This window comes from Plectropomus leopardus, chromosome 13, assembly GCF_008729295.1.
Source record: "Plectropomus leopardus isolate mb chromosome 13, YSFRI_Pleo_2.0, whole genome shotgun sequence".
NCBI lineage: Eukaryota > Metazoa > Chordata > Actinopteri > Perciformes > Serranidae > Plectropomus > Plectropomus leopardus.
In genome coordinates this window covers 11,036,168-11,054,808 of record NC_056475.1, presented here as the reverse complement: position 1 = coordinate 11,054,808, position 18,641 = coordinate 11,036,168, and the positions used below count along the sequence as shown (strand labels likewise).

The 18,641-nt window shown below is 38.3% G+C and overlaps 1 protein-coding gene across 1 annotated transcript in view; it reads left to right on the top strand.

Annotated features, from left to right (window-relative positions):
- The window catches only part of sgcd (sarcoglycan, delta (dystrophin-associated glycoprotein)), a 307,043-nt gene that overhangs the window by 109,397 nt on the left and 179,005 nt on the right, over positions 1-18,641 (top strand). The window contains exon 2 of the mRNA XM_042498784.1: positions 2,567-2,628. The gene's annotated coding sequence lies outside the window, so the exon portion shown is untranslated. The remainder of the gene's footprint in view (positions 1-2,566; positions 2,629-18,641) is intronic.

The window sequence follows — 18,641 nt, the reverse complement described above, 5'->3', positions numbered from 1 at the left end:
CTCACCACTAGATATCACTTAATCCTACACACTAGACCTTTTATAGGTGAAAAAACAATGAGTTTTCCTCATAATGTTGATAAGCAAATCATGCTGTGTGTCAGAGCTTGAGAGTCTTAATCAAGCCAAATTAGATAATGATGAGAGAAGGAATATCTATGTTATGTCACATTCAAATACAATAGGTTATTGGAGCCTACATTATAGCATTTCTATACTGAACGAGATAATATTAGATTATATAAATGGAACTGGTCAGATTTTCAGAGTTAAAGTTGTGTATATGTCTGATGGTAGCAGGAGTGATGGGATGGGATGTAAATTTAGGTTCTTGAACTTACTTGAAGTACTTGAAGACACCTAGTGACATAGATATACATAATATGTACCCATGTGTACAAACACACACAGAGACTGCTGCAGCATGCTCTATCTTTCAAACTCGATAATATTCACAGCATTTTTTATTGGGTTGCCTTTAAGTAAATGCTGCTGATTCGTTCACATTTTTTAAACCTCCATATGCTACGTGGCTCTGCTCCACAGAGCTGCTAATTCCTCTTACAGTATTTTCATTTCCCAACCTAAAAGGGAATCATTAAAGTCTCAGTCCAGGTGTGTCACCAGTGTCAATAACAGCTCTTAGCACTTGACACTGGACTTGCTGATGAATGTTTTTGCAGCCATCAGCTTCACTTCACCTTCAGTTTACTTTGGTATCACAGTGCTATGTGCTGCTATTGATACTCTTCAAATGCAGGACTTGTTTCCCACCTGCTGCAAATGGCACTCTGTACTGTGTGTATTAACAATATTAGATACATAGCTGACTTCATGGCTAAATCTGCCAGAAAAAATCTAATCAAGAATGATACATATTTCCTGAATTCATATTTAGCTTTGCCAGTCTTGTGCATTGTTTACTTCCCTTAGCTGTTTTGCTCTAAATGTCATATTATGAGTCACTGCATCATTGCTGTTTTTGCTGTGCTTATGAATCTGTACTTACATACCTGAATCAATTTCAAGAGAGACATTTTGCTGTTATCATTTTGCTGCTGAGCATCATCTTTGAGCTCTTACTGTTTTTTTGTTTTTGTTTTTTTTCTGTCCTATTACGCACTGGTGTATGGTGGAAGTATCCTTTTTATATATTTATAAAAGCAGAGGAATGTAAATGAGTTTTTAATTTGGACTGGCAAAGTTTCTTTGTGAAGTTTCAAAACTTCTGAAAATGTTGACATAAGCACTCAGTGATTTCTAATTTTTGTGGCTCATTTATTATCTAATGAGACAATGAGCCGGATATTACACTATTTTCAGACCCTCAATGTAACAATATTCTGATTGTCCTTTTTTGTTTTAATGTTAAGGAGCTTTGCTGATTGGTTGGTATTCAAGTTGGAGGGAAATCAGTCAGTGGTGACCTTTATCCTTTGGTTTGCACCACTGAAGATGACAGCATATGACACCATATTAACAGACAGTTTTAATCTATTATAACTGATTTACTTTTCAATTTCATCACCCCATTAAATGGCTGTTATCAGCTCTAATTGAATGCACAGATTTAAGGTGGTAAGACCATACTGCACCTTCTATATTTGCATTTATTGTAAGTCTGAGACCTATAGTGGGCCTAGTGATTATGAGGGAAGCAAAGGAAGAAGGCAGGTGACGCATCAAAAAAAGCAATAAAGTCCTCATAGTAAGGAGGCCAGGGTGGGTGGATAGGTCAAACAAATACAGGACATTAATCCAGGAGATTGCTGTTTTTGTCCTGTGTGACAGCAAAAGTCAATGTTGACCTGCTTTAACTGGCATGCATAATACATTACTTCACATTACTGATGTTACAGAAGAAACATACTTATTTTAACTCAAATTTTGGTATATTTTCCTTAATTTAACCACATAGTTTTGTTGCCTAAGCCTAAAAAAAAAATTGAAGCATCATAATGGTAGAGATGACAGCTAATAATGGCTATTTAATGGACTGACAACATGTGAAAGAGGTGCAAAAACCTGACAACAAAACATTCTGACTGTCAGAACCAATCAAACAACAAACTATGGGAACTTGCTAGGTAAAGTCTTTATGCAACAGTGGTGACAGTAAAGTAAATACCATATAGCAGCAGCAACAGTGAGGAACTACAGTTGATGAATAGGTTTTGCACTTTTTTTAATATGTACATACTTGCTGCAACGTTGCGAAACCACTTAACCACAGTGATTTAACATAAAAACACAACAAAAGTCCACACAGCACAACTTTATCTAAACGAGGGCTCGGAGAGTTGAAACGACCTCCAGAGCTCCGTGAAGCTTCATTTGAGAAGGATTTTTGAGGAATTCTGCTGATCCGGTCCCTCGGTTCTTCTCAGTTCTGCCTTCTCTTTCTGTAATGAAAGCGATGACTGTGGGAGATCTGTGCACTGATCCCACATCAGCACTCCATAATTGGAGAAACTTGGGAAATAATAATATGGGCCTGGGAGATGATCAGCTTAGAGTTGGCCCATCCTTCACATGCTGACCGTATCTTTCTACCTCCTCATCTCAGGTGATTAGAGAAATCCCTCGGACCCTGTCAGAAACTCCGAATCAGCACACTCATACACTGAGGTGAGTGCATATGTGTGTGTTTCAGTCTGTAATCTGTGCATGCATGACCTTTGATGTGTGCGTTTGTTCCTACACTGCATGTCTGCTTGAGAGTCACTGCACAATGCTATACCAGTGATGGAAGAAGTATTCCTTTACTTTTCTTTACTTACTTGAGAAATAGTAAAAATACGACAGTCTTATCATTCTTCATTACAAGCGAACCCTGCATTACACTGTCATGGAAGCCTGTCATGTTTGTCAACGTTGGTTTTATTTTTTGTCACTTATGTCTGTTGCCTGTGATGACATTTTACTCACCAACTTAATTGTAGATATTCTTAAAGCAATGTCAACGCGCTGCATTGTAAATGTTTTTTTTTTTCTTTAAACAGTGTTTATAAAAGGAAGTCATTTTGCATTTGTCAGAGACTATTTTCAGCTGCAGATCAAAATATATTTGGTCCAAAGGTGGAGAGTGCACTTGATTATTCCTGGTACAGGGTGGTGTTTGTGGGATTCAGTCAGAATCAACTAAAGCATGTGTATGTTAGTGAGGTAGAGAAGGAATGTAATGAAGCAGACTGTTATCATGTACTGTTTGTATATTTACCTCCATAAAGTAATGCACCACAATTAGTATCTAACACCCATAATCACGAGCCAGTAATTTGTGTATAACCCATATAATGGGGAAGGATGGGTCACATGACCAGTGCACTGAAAGGAGTATTAAGTTAGTAAAAAGAGCAAAAGTCGGCGCAAAGAGGCAAGTTTGGGGGTTGGATTCGTCAAACAAGCAAGGTCTTTCCACCAAGAGACTAGTGTTTGTGTCCTATGTAAAACCAAGTAAACTTTAAGTTATTTTAAGGGATCATCACCATGTTTCATTTCCCAAATCTTGCATAATTTTACTTGCCTAAACCTAACCTCAACCTGTGTAATATTACGTTCCATAAGTAACTTTTACATGAAGTATGTAAAGTGATGTAGTTCCTCTATACCTTTTATTAGTCAAACAAATAAACCAGAATTTGAGTCTTTATGTGGTAGTTAATAAAGAGAATGTGACATCTATCCGAAAACGCTTCTTTTGAAACATACAGACAGACACCATCTTTTTGCATTTACTGTAATAATGGTAATAATGGACACAAAGTGAGCCACAGCTTTACCCCTAACATCAGAAAAGTGGTGTGAATATTTAGATGGACATGTCCCAGAATCTCTCTCAAAGAACACAGCAAGTATTACAGAAAGAATTTCAGTAAATATAGCTGTTTTCTCTGAAACATAGTGAAAAAAAGTATAAGGTAACATTAAATAAAGATACTCAAAGTACAATAAACTTTTCCCAGAGAATAGTACTAAAGTAAATGCACTGAGTATGTTACCACTTCTATTGATGCAGTGTTTTAACTTAGCGAAGCAGAGCAGAAAAGCACAGGTGCCCCTCCTGAATTCAGGCCTCGGCAGCATCTGTTTGCAGGTGGGATGGGAGCTCTGTTTTACTGGTGCGAATAAATACAAAGGCGCAGAGCAGTCAGCTATATTCTGCCACATATTGTCATGTTGCCAGAGCGGTTAGACTGATTTCACAGGTGTTTCCTAAGGCAAGAAAACAGAAAATGGCTTTATAAAATCAAATAAAAGCACGGAGAACGGATATGCCAGAAACAATAACAAACGATTTCAAGTAACTAGACTTGTCAACTTGTACATGTTTGGCTTCCTTTGCTGCCAATGGACTGTAAAATAAAATAGAATTGACTTGAACAGGAAAGAGGTTTGGTGGCAGGCATGTCAGCTGCAGTGTTCATGGACTCAGTGGGTTGCTGCTAATTGGTTTGGTTGCTTATCTTGACTCCTGCTGGAGGAACTAAGGGAGCAGGAGGCTGGTTAGATTATCTTCATTCTGAGGACAAAGACAGGGTCAGGTTTGGGTCAGCTGAGCCCCCAGTTCATCTGCGGATTAGAGCCTGCCCTGAGGAGACTATAAATGTACAGTGCATAGGGCTTTCCTGTTTTCCAATACCATTCATGAATGCTGAGGCCAAAAAAATCCCATGAATTCACTGTATCAGATTGTACCTCTGCAAACAACTGTGAATTTGAAGCTGAGATGTCTTGCTTGAATGCCACATTACATCTCCACAGCAACGTAATCTATAGGTTAAGACGCATCTCTCACATTTTATTTATTTCTTTATGTAAAAAAGCTGATCCTTTATCTAAGATTTTAGGATTTTAGAAGGTCCCAACATGTCTAAAAGGAGCCGTTTTTTTACCTGCTACAAAAAGGCATTGGGTCTTAAAACAGCTCAGAAATGTTTCTTTAAAGAAAATGTAAAAAAACAAATTGTGAAAAACCAAAAGAGCTCCTTAGTATGCGAACGTCTTTGCTGTGTAAATGTTTTTTTTTTTGGTGCTTTTTTTTCTTTAAGTAATGAGCCTTTTCTTTAGAACAGTGTAACCATGACCAAAAATGTAAAAGATATGCAAAATAGGTTATTTCAAACAGTGCAAAGCAGCTTTTGTATACATTTAATGCCAAGAAAGAAAGTGAAGTGAGATTCTACAACTGTTACAAAGATTGTGTTGGAGCATAAATGGATTTCCATTCAGTTTTTTTTCTCCCAACAGTCAATGTTGGTGTCTTTTAACTTTTATTTTCTTATATTTGACTTAACTGAAGCTAAAACAGATACATGACATCATACCAGTGGGGGTGTTGTATCTACAATCTGGGTATTTTAACAATCAATCTATTTTTTTTAATAATTTATGTTTTGAGCATATTTTGTTTCTAAAATATAAACTATGCTGAATTTTCCCGAAAGAAATAAAAGTATAGACTCAGCAGTAATCCCTCACACACGTATGATACACGCCAAGTGTGTGGCAGTGTATTTTTCTGCAGAAACTCTGTCCTAATTTCCTGTATTCAGGACATTTATGGGTGTGTGCCCCTACAGCGGCCAGGTGACGTCCGGACTTTATAAAAAGGTAGCAACCAGGTGCAAGACAGTAATAGCAGGCATCCAAGAGAAACAGCACCATGAAACCCAAATATGGGAGGCAAAATGCCAAACATGAAAGAATCTAGAGTTGGCTTTTACTTTTACTTTTCCTGGTGAGCATGTTGACAAACAGCAACTGACAACCCTGCATAGCATATGTTTAATGCATTTTAAAATAAGCTTAAGACATGCAGCCACTGTAAAGATGAAATGAGTTCACATTTCCTAAAAGTTCAGTTTTCCCAAAACTTGGTAACATGGTGCTCCCCAGGGACAGATATGTTGACAAATCCCTCTTTATTTAATATTCACAACGCATGTTTGTGTCTGTTTATGCATAAATGTGCACACACGCCAGAGAATCCATATTTCTGTCTTTATTTTATTTTATTATATTTTTGTATTATATTTTTAGCTTTATTCTTACAGGAAGTTGACTAAGCACTCTGGGTTTTCCAGCAAGAACCTGTATCATATTTCATCAGTTTCCACACTTTCTAAAAGCATTCTGACAGAGAATTTTCTTTTTTTTAACACTTTGGGATGAAATCCTCAGAATCCAACAAGAAAAAAGTGATAGAGAACTGTTACTTCTCTAAAGGTGTGGTATTTTCATGCTAATGATTTTAAAAAATGGTATAATAAAGAGTGATAAAAGAGAGAAGGTTTGGCAAAGGAGAAATTAAAAAAAGGGGGAAAGGTGAAAGAGACAGGAAGGGGAAAGAGACAGTTGGGAAGTAATCTGGCAAAAAGAAAAGACACAGAGGAGGAAAAAAATCATACCTTTAAAGACATGACACTGAGTGACAGATTGCGTGTCTGCCTGAGGTCACTGATTACCACACTTCGCAACACACACTGAGATGCCGATTGCACAGCAGAAAAGGAGCTGCCAGATGTCTTCTGCATGAGTTGCAGGTTGATGCATCAAATTGACGATATTTACCTCCTCACAACCTGGTGTACACAAGTTTTTGGGCTGTTTCGTGACACCGTCAAAAAAAATCACGTCAAACCTGCAATGAACTCACCATGAACTTATTTGAGAAACATAATTATGCAGATAGCAGCAATAGATAACATCAGAATTCCTCAACTTTCACATGCATACATAGATTTGACATAGCTCCAAAGCTCTTATTGTTGCCGTTGTAATCAATTTCCAAATCTGTATTTGAATAGCCCATACATTAAAAAAAAAGGATTCAACATAATTCATAATGCATCTTAATTATTTGTTTTTCTCAGAAAAGAACATTTAAACTTAGTGATATGGCTACTTTTGTGACCACCTGTGACAGGCTTATAGATGCTCCAGCATAATGGTGAAACAGTCAAGTGTCTTAAACAATCAAAAAATTACAAAGATAACCCCCAAGAAGACAGGTACCAGAAGGAAATGCTGAAGGTAACTGGCTTATCACAAACATACAATTAATTTGGCAAATCACCTGAAAACTGTAAGTAGCTGAGAAATCTTGCAAAGTAAAGTGTTATTTTTATCTAGCTGTTATGGCTGATTTTGTTGTGACCTTCATGGTGACAAAGAGGCTAATTGTCATGTTATTTTAGGCACATTGACTGGGTGTTTAAGAAAAATGTCCTAATGATCAACGTATAATTTCACAGTATCAAAGCATCAGCAACACTTGTAGTATTGAGATTATCTTCATATTGAAACTTAAGCTTTTTTGTATGTAAATGATTTAAATATCTTTCAATGCCCCCAGTGTGGGTTACAGGCCAATAAATTGGGTGTTAAAGTTTTTCTCAAAACAGCATATAGCAGTTTTGCCAAGTTCATTTATGCCTTTACACCGTGACATCGTTTTACTTATTGTGGGAATTTTCTGACAGAACATATGTGGCATGCTGTGAATAAAAGGTGGTGGAGGACTTTACAGATCCAGCAGTCTGGACTGGGTCCAAAACCATTCTGAAGCAGATGTGCAATGATATATATCTTTAAAATTATACCTGAAAGACATCCAAGGACTGTCAGACCTGGTCGGAAAGAGACCCAAAGATAGACCTGATATAAAATGAGGTTGACCCAAATAGAGAAAAAAAACAAAATAACGGATAAGTGGGTGGAGAAGAAGAGCGCTGAGCTCTTTTCTTGTAGTGTTTTTTTCCCTCTCCAGAGAGTTATGTTTAGAAAAAGAAAAAAAAAGCAGCCGTCAAAGTTAAAAGTAATAGTTTGGAGAGCAGCTAGTAGAGCGCTATTATAGGTTAGCTTCATGAAATCCCAATTTAGTTTTTGACAGTATAATGTTCAAGAAAGATTGAACAGTGATTTCACTGCGTGATAGATTATGGAGGAAAAGAGCAGCGAGAGATGAAAAGATGTGAGTCGGAGGGGAGATGCTGACAAGCGAAGAGATGCAGAAGAGTGAGGAGGAGAGATAAGTAAAGAAGTAGGCTGAGAGAGGGAGAGGGGGAGGGTGGATGAATGGTGGCAGAGAGAAGAAAAAAAGGGGAGATTAAAAATGTGTAGAGGAGGAGAAGCAGAGGTGGGCAGGCGGAGGAGGATAAAGTGGAGAGGGGCATATGACGTCCTGGCAGGTCTCCAAAGGCTCCCAGAGGCGATCCAGCTGCTTCTGAAGGCCACTTCGAAAAGCCTGTTAGCAGTGCCAACAATACAGGGAGGGAAGCAGAGAGCCTGAGAACAAGAGGGAGAACAAGAGAGAGTGAAAAATGGAAAAAAGGAGAGAGTGAAAAATGAAAGAGAGAGTTCTGTGCAAAAAGAGATGCTCAGCCAGGACACAGGGGGATGCAGGGAAATGTTGTTCCTGAGAAAAAGGCAACAAAGTGGAACAAAAACAAAGTCATGAACTCAGAATTCTCACTGCTGTCACTCTTGTGACAAACACAGAAAATGCTAAATAATTTAAATTAAACAACAAAATGGTGCATTACGGCGACTCAGCTGGGAAAAGCTCAATTTGCAGTCATAAGCGTTTTGTGTAGACCTCATCAATTTAAAAGTACCCCTGACGACTTCGCGTTTCATGTAAAACTTCAACATACAGTCGTCTAAAAATTGCCTAAATCCCCAGTGTCTGGATATGCTTGTATAAAGCCGATATTTTACAGTTTATAATCACTTCTTGATTCATGTTTGCACAATGAAAAGAACTGTTGCCTCTGTGTATTCTGCATGAAAGGACAAAGATTAAAAATAATAATAATAAAATAAAATGAAATATAAAAAATCAAGTATCAAGAGGACAATTGTGCCCAAAAGAAACTGATTTCACACAGAACAAGAATTATCAGACTTTTATCATAACCGAAATATGGCAAGACATCTGTGCTGAAGTTCTGACTTCACAGCCGGCACATTTTCAGGAGATTGCAATCGACAATTATCTCCTCAGGTAATAATTATTCTTGTGGGACTTGAGGGAACAGGTTAGAGATGTTCCAGTCTGGGCCTTCATTACCGATAAAGATTTAAAGAGTGTTTTCTAGGTTGGTTTCTAGCAAGCCTCTGAAAACACGCAAGACCAAGAGCTCAGTCAGACATCTGGTTAGTGAATGTCAGTGTCGCTGTCCGTGGTGCTGAAAAGGTTGGCAAATTGATTTTGAAGCAACTTTGCAAAATTAACTTTCTGCCAGCCTTTTGCATATCTGAAATTCATAAAAGTACTACATACTAAACATGTAACCTCATACATTGTCAGAGTTTCAGCTTCATATTAAAGGTCTAGTGTGTAGGATTTATTTATGTCTAGCCATGAGGTTGAAGATTACAACCAACTGCAATTTCTCCTGTGTCAGGCATGTAGGAGAATTATAGTGGCTATTACAAAAAAAGCAAAATTTTTTAATTTAGTATAGTCAATTTTATTGTCCTATATTGTTGTATATCTGAAACTTGCGTATATCCCATTAATGTGACAGTGTGAGTGTGAGGACCATTCTAACTTTTTTGCTCTCCATTGTTGATGTTTGGGTAAATGAGGACTTGGGAAGAACAACTGAAAGTAAAATGAGAAAGTAGCCTGCTGAAATGACCATAAAGGCTAACTGTAGGGATGTACAGTATTGGATATGTTGCTAATATCTGATGTACCAATATATTACAACTCATTTGGAAAATAACTGATATCGATATCGATATATCCCCCTTTTTTTCCCCCGCACTTAATTTTAGTGATCATCAAATCTCCTCTGTAGTGGAATTCACATCATATTATTCAAACTCTTATTGTGATGGCCCACCAGCAGATGGAGACAAAAAACACAATGCTTGCTGTATGTAGTATTTATTGTGCAAATATATATTTGCTTTTCATATCGGCGTGTTGGCTGATTCCGATATTTAATTTTAAAGCTAATATGTGTCGATAGCAAGGACATGCCAATATTATCGTGCATCCCTAGCTAATTGTATACATATCAACTGTTTCTGTGGGTTGTAGACAGTTTTATCTTGATGTGGTCATTGTTCCATATCTGGATAAGTGCAGCAGTTCCTCTACTCTGGTTCTAACTACTATTCTATTAGTATTTATTGATCATCCCATGCAAAAGCATGTGATGTAGAGGGCTAAAATACAATGGTAAAGGGTAAAGCAGTCTTGGAATTTTTTGTGTTCACACTGCATAGGTTAAGCAGCCACCTCCTGAGGAGGTCTGAGCACAGTTTGTTTTGTTTTAGTTAGATTTTAAATATTACTTAACATTATTTAAAGATTTCACTCATGTTGCATCGAACATTAGGAGATCATTTTTTACATCTCTTGAAATGGCAGACACCAAGAGCTGAGGACAGCGACACTGACACTGACATTCTCCTACCGGAGACGTCTGCAAAGAGAATGCCAGTCCTGCTGTCCATGGTGCTGAAAAAGGTTGAAGTAATTTGGCAAATTTAAATGTCTACATGCCGTTTTGCATATCAAGAGAATGTTAAATACTACATATTGCAAAATAAGTTCTCATATTTACCTCCCTGCTGTCTTGGCTTTTGGAGTCAGAAGTGACTATATTTGGGCATGAGGCTGGTGCTGTGGAGGTGAGAGGGGTGGATCTGACTGAGAAGCTGAGGACAGACAGCTTGTCACTCAAGCAGTCTGCCCTTAATTATGCCTAACTTTATGTCTTGATAAAATATCATGCCTTATATAAAAATTCACCCCTCCTATAGTTAGTCATGTAGAAATTAGCTGTAGAGACGTTTTTTGTACCATGCTAGAAACATGTTTAGTTTGTGTTTAGAGTGTCTATGGGGATTGACTTGCTTCTGGAGGATGCCTCTAGTGGTCATTTGAGGAGCTGCACTTTCCAGCACCCCTGTGTTGGCTTCAATTTTCTGATAATAATTAATATTAAAATGTTGGTTCAATACGATGAAAATTTTGAGGATTATAATTTGAATCAGATTTATTCATCAGATATCTTCTCCTGCAGGTGAGCCCCAAAAGCTTGTTAATCTGCGACCTTTTCAAGGTGTTTTTGTTTACAAGGCTGCTGAGAAACATGTTTTAAGGCTAAAATGAGAGGAAAAGATCAAGATCGTCTTAAGATGCTTATGCTCTCTTTTACATCTGTCATTTTTTTTCTCTCTACTGAATCTGTAGTGAATAATTTTTTTAGAAATAACCAACAAACCCTGTCAGCGCATCTCTGGTCTGACTACAGGACCAACAAAGGAGTTAAAGAAAAGCATGTTGGCATTTAAAACGTTCCCTGTCACTTCCCTCTGAATAATGGTTGCAGGAAATATTCTCCCATGAGGCCTTATGATAATAGCCCCATATGTGCCGGCCATGGAGACGGTAATTAATTGCTACAGGAAACTTGTGAGGTCGCTCTGTGGCGTACAGTGACCTCCAGACATGACTGCAATGACACAGCAGGATTTTTACAGAGCGGAGAGCAGTGTCAGGGGACGACAGGGAGAGGGTGGGCAGATTAGTGAGCAATTTGACCTTTCCGTAAGGCACCAGCTCATCGCCTCATTCCTTTTGTCACTAGATTAGAGAATTTAAATGCAGTGGGAGGTCAGCAGGGGATTTACTGCACAGCACTGTCAACCAGGCTCTGTCCCCATCTCTAACTCCTCTCTGTGGTCATGCCGCCATCTGTGAGAGTCTTCAAGAAAAGGGAGAGTTTTGATTGTGATGAATGAAAGCAAGGAGCATAGGGCGGGGGTTGAAAAAAACCCCAAAGAAACACAAACAGAAGCCAGAAGAGTCGACAAAGAAGGAACTAATGAATCGGCTTCAATCTTAAAAGATGGATGAGACATAATTGATCATATTGCATGAGGGAGTTTTGGAATCCTGCATCTCCACAATTTCAGTTTCAGGGCATTTAATGATCCTAAGGCATCATCATGTAACCCGTTCAGTTACCAAAAAGTGGAACAGCATTTGCATCATTACTCCAATTCTCTTTTAGTGCTTTCACGTGAAGACATATTTTAATTTCACAACATGCCGGCCCCATCTCTGTGTTAGAAGCAGCTACCACTGGTATGTCTGAGCATGCTGCAAAACAACAGATTGCAACCGATGCAAATTGACCCAGACTGGAATTAAATATCCAACTTGGGCCAATTACAGTTGATGGAATGACTTATAGACCCAACAGTTGTTACTAAGTTTGCCCCTTAAACCACTTAGTCATGAAAGGAATAGTTAGATTTTGGGAGATATGCTTATTTGCATACTTGAGATCAATACCACTTTTAGCAAACAAGAAGTGAATGAACTTTAGAAGCACTAGTAGATAGATTTTTTTTTTCTGACAGAGCCAGGCAAGCTTTTTACCCCTGCTTCCAGTCTTTGTTTAGCTAACTTTCTGCTTGGTATAGCTTCATATTTACAATACAAGTATCTGTGAAGCATCTTTTTTGTCTTATTATCATCAAGAAAAGTGCACTGACCACAAAGTGCTAACAGACTCAACTGGACACTTGCCGTGAATAAGTAGAGTTGTAAGAAGTTGAAGCCAGGCTTCATTTTGTATGCAAGACTAAAGCCTGGGGGGAAAAAAATCACAATTTCCCATGGGGTTATGTGAGTTTTGGAACTTTTTTTGCTTTCATTTACAGTAAACATTAATTATAATGTGATGCTGCAAGGCTTGAAATGATAGATTACAATTTCCTTTACTTGTCTGACCAAAGATCTGACAGAAAAAACACTTGCAATACCATCCATCTCTTTACCAGTTACTGCAAAGCACATTAAATGTGACACTTCCAGCTCTAATTGGTCAGTTCCACCAGGTTGAACTGGGAGGCTCAGATATGCAAAAGTTGTAGTATGTTAGCGGCAAGGTCCTCAGGAAAGTCAGGAAAGACAGGGCTGTATTGCTGCTGGGTACCAAATTATTGGCATGGCATGGCTTTCACTGTGTCTTTATCTCCAGAGACTCAACAAAGAGTGGAGATCTCAAAGGACTTTGGTGCAGAGTGAGTTGCCCAAAAACTCTGAATAAGCTTGGCCCCTGGTCCTGCTGGAGTGCGTCTTGAAATTTAAGAATTCTTTCATGTGAAGTCTGGGGGTGTGACTGAAACAATTATAGGCTTTCTGTGCTTAATTATTTCATAGAAACAATTACTGTCTTAAATTATTAAATTTACAAATTTAAACATGAAGATCAGTTGAAGATCAGAGTAAAATGTACACAAAGACAGCAAAGAGAAAATGTTCAGGTGCTTCAATAAGTAGTAGTGCTATATGAAACCAGCAGGCAGTATTGCAATTAACACTCATCCACGTAAAAGACAGCTCATTATTTAGTTTACCACAAGAGTTGCTAGGAGACTCAGGCTTGTGGCTTTAGCTTTGAATGATTTTGCTTTGTATATTGCAGGAGCTGTGCATGATTGTTCATGTACAAAATTCAGTTTGAAATTAAGAGTAAAAGATACATATATTGAAACTTTTTTGGTTCTCAATTTCACAATTTATGCAAATATTGTGGTTTGGATCTTGGAAAGTTTGAATCTCAGCATATCTCAGGTTCAACACAGGAAAACAAGACAAATGCCACATGGCAGGTCACAAATTTCTGTACTGCTAAAAAGGAAGCAAGATGATCACAGATTGCCACAAAAAGCTTTGTAAACTCCACCAGTGAGACAGCAAACCTGTGGAGTGCAGCAGGGAGCTGTGTGTCTGACGAGCTGTTAAACTCAGCCTCGTCTCAACAGCTATCCTGCTGCTGATGAGAGGAGGCCTCCTTAGCACAAGCTGCATTACACTCAGGCTCTACAAGAGGCCATCAGCATTACTTCACACAAGATGCCGAACGGGAAACTGTCTTTACTGAGGTTTTTTATACTTCTACACCAACCCTCTGTTTCTGTTAGAGTGAAGGAGAAGGGCTGCTGCTGCTACTCTGTGGGCAATCATCTGCTCTGAAATCTGTCAGAAATGAGTTAGTCGTTAATTAATGGCCATTAATTATGAAGAAATATGCTGAAAAACAGATGACAGTGACAGCTCCAGCTACACATTTGAACAAAAAAATGTAAAGAAAAGAATACTGTGACCTTCTGCTACGATGAGGAACAGAGCAACGTAGGCCGATAGCGCAGGTGTTTTTATATTTTTGGATTTTTTCTGGATATGTCTACTGATTGAATTGTTTCAACCAATATCCATTGCTACAATTACAAGTAAACATGTGGGGTTTTTTTTAGCACATTGTCGGTCTTGACGATAGAGCTGTGATTTTATTTTCTCTTCTTTTCTCTTGGATTTCTTACATTGATGCTCAAGGCTCTTTCGTTTTCAACCTGTTTACTGCACATGTTTTGTGGTGCCTGACAGTTTGCCAACCAGGTTTCTCTGCTGACATGTAACATGAGTTGTTGTGTGTTGTTGTGTCAGGGTTAGGGTTTGGTCACACCAACATTTCACTGAAATGAAGTGATTTTAATGGATTTGTCACAAAAAGTGGACTCACTCACTTCAGAGTTGCCTGGGTCCAGACCTTACAATCTGCCCACTCCACTGAGTTGACTGATTCCTCTGGCAAGGTGACACAAAAGTGTTTTTTCAGATGAAAAAAAAAAAAGACCGCCAGTGCCATGGGCAGGACTATTAATGCCGTTGTCATGTGTTGTCAAGCGGTACACTAGAAGCAATGAGGAGTTGTAACAATGGCTATTGCAAGATAAACACTGCTATCAACACTGTTCTAAATCGACACCATCTACTCAGTATTGCCTGACATCATAATTTGTTGCACTTCACTCTGCTGTATTCTTATCATCCAAAAGAAATATGTTGGCAGTAGCAGTAGTATTAGTATTAGTATTAGCAGTAGTAGTAGTAGCAGTAATAGTGTTTTTTTTTTTGACTGATAGTCCCATCATATTCTGCCAAGGTGCAAAGCCCCAAGCACTTCTTTGACTTTTTATATTCAGGTAATTAGAGTCAAAAAACATCATATAAGCAAGGGAATTTCCAGCAGCAGTGGATGTAGTCCACCGATAATTCCTGATATATTCATCCAATTGCCCAACGCTATTACTCACACACACACAGGAGTTCTGTTACCCGCTCAGTATTAACAACATCCTCCAGACTTGCCTTGGGCAGCAGCAGTCTGAAGGAAGAGAGAATCAGGAGCTGAATTATTGAACAAATCAAGGTCCCAGGCTATGTATTTATATGATATTGGTAATGAGGCCGCTGGAGATCGTGACTTAAGTTGCAGAGAGAAGTAAGATCTTTATAAGCTCCGCAGTGCGTCTACATTATACTGAACCTGTGTACAGATGATGACTTTACCGACCACACTATGCACTACATCTCTTCTTCCCTCTGGACCTGCTGCTTGATATCTACATTTATTGTGTGTAATATCTCCATACGCTTGAGAGGAGCACTTTCTTAAATTTTATCTAACTGACTATTGCTCTGTAAGGACCTTTTCTATTGTTGTAACACATGTACATTAGCCAAAAGTGATTCGGGGAGGTATGCAGGTAGTGCAGAGCTCCAGAGTATCGTATGGAGGAAAGAAAGTTTGTGTTTATACCAGTTTTGTAAATCCATATACCAGGATGGTGTCAGGTTATTCTCTAGCTGTACCATCTACTAAAGTCAATGGCCATTTTGTTTGGTTAACAAAACAATCTAACCTCAGTGTCCATTGCTGTTTTCCAGGTCAAGAATGAAGACTCGAGTTGAAGTTTCAAGATTTATTTGGTCAGAATAGCCATGTTATACCCTCAAACAAGGCTTTTCTACACAAAAGATATTTTTATAAACAGATATTTTCCTTTATGTTTTGGCCTCCTGTCCACAGAAGAACTTTGGGACTTTTAGGATTACCAGTTTGCCAATGTTTCTTTTAGCACTGTTTAGTCTAATGATGGCTTTACACTTGAACTTAGTATTGCTTCTCTACTTAACAGAAAAACAGGGGAGATTGGGATTTTGCTGATGAGTATTGGAAGAAAACCCATGCCCACAACATCACTTTTGTGTTTGAGTGGGCTTCTTTATCCTAAAACTAAATGGGATTCATCAGGTGATGAGATCTCCAGAATATGTTTTGAAAAGGTAATCTTAGTCTGTACATATTACTGCCTTTGTGACAAGGTGCTAAAGACAGCTAATGCCAGTGAGCATTTGGAGTCATTTTTGCATTCTAGTGTAGACAGTGATTGTTTGTAAAACAAATGTTGTGTGAACAGAATTATTTTTCACATCAGTTTTCAAACATATCTGTATACAATATAAAGCCTACTCTAAGCATCAGATAAAAAAAGGTTAACAAAATAAAATTGCATTTTGTCAGGGCGTAAGATGATATTCTTACAAAATATAATGATCTTCGGATCACTGCCCCGCAGCTTCAGTCCCATGCGTCTCTGCAAATGCACAAAACAAAACAAACACAAAAAGATAGTCGATTCAATATTGTATAAAACAACTCACAGTCATTAAGTTGGAGTTCAGTCTATCAGGTTGCTACGTTAAAACATGAGTCTTGGGGACCAATTTGGGGCACAGGGCAACTATTGTTTACATTGTAAATATAAGACCATGACCACTGAAGGGATTAAAATCTAAAAATTAAAGAACAGAAGAAGTGAAAAACAAGGGCAGCTGGTAAACCAAAGCAGCAAATATTGCTTCAATAGTGACACTAAAGAAAAGCTGCAACAACAATGTGGGATTTCAGTAGGGTGTTTAGATGTGATATTGGACATGTATGTTTTTATATGTCATCAAAATCAGTAGTGGTTTCTCCTGCTTTACCATCAACACATTTGATTAATCCATCATACAAGTCTCATTTTCAAAATATGTCTCCAAGGATTTTTTATTTTTTTCTGTCAAACCCTATATTTTATACTTGAAGTATAAAGTACCATTTCATTTTCTGAACTGTTTATTTCGACAGGGAGTCTCAAGGCCTTTTTTTCCAACCACCAGTTAAACAAGATTACAAAGAAAATATAATTGCAACAGTGAAAAATGGCCCTGTGAATGTTACTAGCTTTTGGAGTCCTACAGTTCAAACTGTAATTACCTGTCTGTCTTGTTTGTCTCACAGGCTCATATTTCCATCCTCTGCTACTCTCTCTGTGATCTATTAAAGCACTTCCACTTCCTCTTGGATCAGAAACTCAAACACAGCTGCAGAGTGAAACAACCCACTGCAGTACCTCAAATTTGGCCTTTACCTCATTCTTCTCTGCAAGAAACAACCACCGATTTAGAGAGAAAATGTGTGATTATAGGTACACACGCATTCTGTCTCCGACACACACTCCTCTCGCCACAGTTGAGTGGTTGGACGTGACGTGACTTCCCGCCGTGCTTCATCGTCTCGCCTGGTTGTCCATAAAAGACCCGTTTCATTTTCACTGAGAGTTTCATCCCTGATCATTTTCTGCTGGCGGGCAGCGGCTCACTTATCAGATCCCACCTCTCCCTAACCTCGGCCCTCATCCATCAATCCCCGGTACATTATTTAAACTGTAGTTTAAATGTTAAATAACAGCCAGCGTCTTGACTCTGCTGAGGGAGAACTGCAGAATGTAATCTCCGTCAAGTATTTAAGGAAATGTTCGCACTAAACTGTAGCAAAGGAATGTTATCGCAGTGATAATGTGCAGGATTAGTCGGCCCATGACAGAGCCGAGAGCCTCAAGGTGAGGTGGAGTTTTAAATGCTCATAAGGCCTGAGGAGAGGTTTGTTTTTCCCAGACACAATGATTCTTAAATTGCATCCACTGGGTGCATATTTATGTATGTTTGATCAACCTCACAGACACATGCACACAAATTATTAACCCCCCTATCAAAGAGTGAAAACATTTCATCAAAATTTTTTTCAAAAGCTTCTCTTTTTTGAGGTGCTTAGAGCTGATCATTTTTCTTTATTAAATAGATTTGTCTTGTATTCTTCGTAGAGGAGTATCAAAAATACAATATCCACTCAATTAAATTCTGCCTAAATAAATGCTGATGCAATTATATCTCCAAAATCTGACTTTTTTTTTACTACCAACAAAATTCTACTGAAGTAGTCTGAGCATAAGTTGTTTTTAAACTGTAAATCTGCAAAATAGTTTTCATCCATTTTCTGAATAATGGATTTTAATCACACATGGTTAGAATCAAAGTGGTAGAGACTCCCATAGAGTGGTACAATAGCAGTCATATACCCACCCCTGCAAAGAAAAGGCAGTCTGCTCTCCAACTGTTTTTGCAACTAAAGGTTACTTTCCAACCTGCTGTGTCTTAGCAAAAGTTGGTAAATAGGGGTGCATTCAACTGATAAAAACTAACAAACAAAGCTTTTTTATGACACAGCAGTTTTTTTTCCCATTAGATCTCAACATCTTAATCGGACTCGATCAACGCTTGTCATGGAGTGCCACATGGTTCAATTCTGGGTCCATTTTGTCTTGGTTTTGTTCTATATATTACACAACAGGTTAGCCTCCGTGAGGTGTTACTATGCAGATGACTCCCACCTCTATATAGCTGATGATACTGCGAATAGAGAAATTTCCTTGAGAAA